Consider the following 4,976-nt stretch of genomic DNA (forward strand, 5'->3'; position numbering starts at 1 on the left):
AATTAATCACTATAATTTCTGGAAGTTTGAAATAATTGTTAAGTTACCCCTTTAACACATATTGTATACATTTTCTTTGATAAAACTTATACAGAAAATGAGAAGAAATATAAAATAAAAAAATAAATTTCTTATAAGCGTGTATTAAAGCCATCAAATGCTTTATTTAGCTGAGTAGGACTCGTAGTGAAGTGAACATCAACCAGCGTCGTCTGCTCTTAACATGTAATATTTCCCTAATTGATGATTACAAGTTTTAAACCAATTTGCTTGTTACAGAGTCAACACGACCTTGTAGTTGTCGAAACTTGTTTGGAGATATATATATATATATATATACTAAAGTTCTATGTATAATTAAGTGCTTAAGTTCTGTTGGCGATTATTGGTATTTGTAGTACGTGGGTGAAGCATTTACAGCGTTGTGGTTCGAACACAAGTCGTCAGTGAAGCACTTGTTCCGGAAGTGTTCGAACGTCATCAGTTGTGAGTCGTGTGTAAACCGTTTTTGCATTTATAAACATCTACAGAGGTCTGGCGGGTGGATGGAATTGACTTTTGAGTCTTTGTTGATGAGAACGAACTGTTTTTTGATGAGAACGAACTGTTTTTTGATGAGAACGAACTGTTTTGTTGATGAGAACGAACTGTTTTGTTGATGAGAACGGGCTGGTTCAATCAGTTACCTTTTCTCGAGTTGAGGTTCGTGTGTGTACCGAATCCCTTTGTTCTCTATCTCGCGACCTAAACATGAGGCGAAAGGGACAGTGTTTGTCGATCAAAACACTTGGAAGGTTAATGTGTTTCCTGAGATCCTGTGCGCGAAACTTGAGCAAACCGGAAGACGACGTTTCCGGCACGGGTTCGAAGCCTGCAGGGTGCGAAGATAATCGAGTGATGGGGAAATAGGAGGTATGTAAGCTGGGCAGTTTGGGCGTTATTGTGGTTCGTTGTTCGCATCAGTTTGTGTCTTTGAGGGGTAAAGAAGGGTGGGGTGTTCCTGTCTGTCTGTCTCTCTCTCTGTCTCTCTGTCTCTCTCTCGATCCTTAAGGCTCGAATGAGGTCCGGTTACTCTTTGCACTGCTTGGAGGTCCTGTGAATACCATTCACCTCGTTTATATATGTTATTGTTATAGATTCAGCTACTTGGAACAAGTTCCAAGTAGCACGGGCTATGGTGAGCCCGTAGTGGACTTACCTGGCACAGGAGCGGAGCAAGTAGCACGGGCTATGGTGAGCCCGTAGTGGACTTACCTGTCACAGGAGCGGGGCAAGTAGCACGGGCTATGGTGAGCCCGTAGTGGACTTACCTGGCACAGGAGCGGGGCAAGTAGCACGGGCTATGGTGAGCCCGTAGTGGACTTACCCGGCACAGGAGCGGGGCAAGTAGCACGGGCTATGGTGATCCCGTAGTGGACTTACCTGGCACAGGAGCGGGGCAAGTAGCACGGGCTATGGTGAGCCCGTAGTGGACTTACCTGGCACAGGAGCGGGGCAAGTAGCACGGGCTATGGTGAGCCCGTAGTGGACTTACCTGGCACAGGAGCGGGGCAAGTAGCACGGGCTATGGTGAGCCCGTAGTGGACTTACCTGGCACAGGAGCGGGGCAAGTAGCACGGGCTATGGTGAGCCCGTAGTGGATTTACCTGGCACAGGAGCGGGGCAAGTAGCACGGGCTATGGTGAGCCCGTAGTGGACTTACCTGGCACAGGAGCGGGGCAAGTAGCACGGGCTATGGTGAGCCCGTAGTGGACTTACCTGGCACAGGAGCGGGGCTAGTAGCACGGGCTATAGTGAGCCCGTAGTGGACTTACCTGGCACAGGAGCGGGGCAAGTAGCACGGGCTATGGTGAGCCCGTAGTGGACTTACCTGGCACAGGAGCGGGGCAAGTAGCACGGGCTATGGTGAGCCCGTAGTGGACTTACCTGGCACAGGAGCGGGGCAAGTAGCACGGGCTATGGTGAGCCCGTAGTGGACTTACCTGGCACAGGAGCGGGGCAAGTAGCACGGGCTATGGTGAGCCCGTAGTGGACTTACCTATCACAGGAGCGGGGCAAGTAGTACGGGCTATGGTGAGCCCGTAGTGGACTTACCAGCCAGGGGTAGCTATGTTTACACTAGTCCCTCACTGATTACATTCCCTCATCTCTCACTCTCCACGCCCCCCCCCCCTACCCCCCCCCCCCCCCCCCTCACCCAGAGAGTGAAAGTTCAACACTAACTCTCTCTCTTCTCACTGCATCCTCATCACCTAGTCCACTGACCTGGAAAGTTCAGTGAACTTACTGAACATGAACCAATATTGATCTTCGTAGCCAGGGGAGCCGGTCGGCCGAGCGGACAGCACGCTGGACTTGTGATCCTGTGGTCCTGGGTTCGATCCCAGGCACCGGCGAGAAACAATGGGCAGAGTTTCTTTCACCCTATGCCCCTGTTACCTAGCAGTAAAATAGATACCTGGGTGTTAGTTAGCTGTCACGGGCTGCTTCCTGGGGGTGGAGGCCTGATCGAGGACCGGGCCGCGGGGACACTAAAGCCCCGAAATCATCTCAAGATAACCTCAAGATAACGTATGATCTACGTTGTTTATAAATACTTGTTTGATATCAAATGTTTGGAGGTTGGTAAGTGTAAATAAGATATAGATACACTTGAAAATGAGAGTGTGACTTTGTTTCTGCTCTTTTATAGACTCGTTTTCAAGTGTGTGTGGTGGGGGGAGGGGGGTGGAAGTGGTCCGGCATGATAACCGACCTATTGAAAAAGTTCACGATAACAAGTCATGACTTCTTGAAGGCTTCAGATGGAGCTGAGGTGTGATAGCATGAGGTAGGAGTCTTAGGCAAGCTATGAGACATGGAACGGACAGAGAGAAAGATCTAGGAGTTGATATCACACCAAACCTGTCTCCTGAAGCCCACATAAAGAGAATAACATCAGCGGCGTATGCGAGGCTGGCTAACATCAGAACAGCGTTCAGGAACCTGTGTAAGGAATCATTCAGAATCTTGTACACCACATATGTAAGACCAATCCTGGAGTATGCGGCCCCAGCATGGAGCCCGTACCTTGTCAAGCACAAGACGAAGCTGGAAAAAAGTCCAAAGGTATGCTACTAGACTAGTCCCAGAACTAAGAGGCATGAGTTATGAGGAAAGGCTGCGGGAAATGCACCTTACGACACTGGAAGACAGAAGAGTAAGGGGAGACATGATCACTACCCACAAAATTATCAAGGGAATTGACAGGGTAGACAAGGATAAATTGTTTAACACGGGTGGTACGCGAACAAGGGGACACAGGTGGAAACTGAGTACCCACATGAGCCACAGGGACGTTAGAAGGAACTTTTTCAGTGTCAGAGTAGTTAACAGGTGGAATGGATTAGGCAGTGATGTGGTGGAGGCTGACTCCATACACAGTTTCAAGTGTAGATATGATAGAGCCCAATAGGCTCAGGAACCTGTACATCAGTTGATTGACAGTTGAGAGGCGGGACCAAAGAGCCAAAGCTCAACCCCCGCAAGCACAATTAGATGATTACACACACACACACATACATTGGTGATCAATGCTAATCTCGTCTCTCTCTGTCTCTCTCTGTCTCTCTCTCTCTCTCTCTCTGTCTCTCTCTGTCTCTCTCTCTCTCTCTCTCTCTCTCTCTGTCTCTCTCTCTGTCTGTCTCTCTCTCTCTCTGTCTTTCTCTCTCTCTCTCTCTCTCTCTCTCTGTCTCTGTCTCTCTCTCTCTCTCTCTCTCTCTGTCTCTCTCTCTCTCTGTCTCTCTCTCTCTCTGTCTGTCTCTCTCTGTCTGTCTCTCTCTGTCTCTGTCTGTCTCTCTCTCCCTCTCCCCGGATACATTACCATCTACCCCCAAATAATCACACTTAACGATCTCATACAAGACAGGTCAAAGGTCAGCCCCCCCCTCCCCCATGGCCGTTCCACGTGCCCTTAAGTAGTTATATTCATACCGGAAGGGTAGTTACAGCCTTTTGTCTTCAGTCTCTAACGACCCAATCACCTTGTTTCCTAAGAACCCGTGTTATAGGCTACCCCTGATGCCCTATATCGCGAGTTATAGGTTATTTCTATGCCTCTATAACCAACTAGTTTCTGGGAATAAAGAGGGAGCAAAATAACGTAGAGATTATAGGTAATTGATGAAATTACAAAATCAAAAATTATTCTAAATAGGAGTTTAGTCCAGCATTTAGTCCAATTTAGTCCTCGGGAGCCGGTCGGCCGAGCGGACAGCACGCTGGACTTGTGATCCTGTGGTCCTGGGTTTGATCCCGGGCGACGGCGAGAAATTTCTTTCACCCTATGCCCCCTGTTACCTAGCAGTAAAATAGGTACCTGGGTGTTAGTCAGCTGTCATGGGCTGCTTCCTGGGGGGTGGAGGCCTGGTCGAGGACCGGGCCGCGGGGACACTAAAAAGCCCCGAAATCATCTCAAGATAACCTCAAGATAACATGACTTAATAGAGTCGCTGCTGACTCAAATGCTGCTGAATACAAATCCACTTTGACCCAAAAACACCTCACGGATAACAAATCAACTAACGCTAATAATCGTGTCCAGAATGCATAATAAACCCGAGAAAACTATAAGGAAATATTAAGAAAGCGAACCTTGACCCTGAGCGAAACCACCTTGCTCAATTTCATCACCCCTCGAGCCTTAACGATGCTGTTAAACCCGAATTACTTCCTGAGATGAGATTTCATATTCTAAATATATTTTCACCTCGCTGAAGGTGAGAGAGAGAGAGATAGCGAGCTCGGTCACGTCGCTTCGTTCTGGTAGAAGGTAGAAGGTAGAAGATAAGAAGACTTCTTATCAGATCGTGATTACCTGATTCACCTCCTTGTTAGAGGTTATCTTGAGATTATCTTGAGATGATTTTGGGGCTTTAGTGTCCCCGAGGCCCGGTCTTCGACCAGGCCTCCACCCCCAGGAAGCAGCCTGTGACAGC

The sequence above is a fragment of the Procambarus clarkii genome, chromosome 12 (assembly GCF_040958095.1).
Source record: "Procambarus clarkii isolate CNS0578487 chromosome 12, FALCON_Pclarkii_2.0, whole genome shotgun sequence".
In the NCBI taxonomy this organism is placed as follows: domain Eukaryota; kingdom Metazoa; phylum Arthropoda; class Malacostraca; order Decapoda; family Cambaridae; genus Procambarus; species Procambarus clarkii.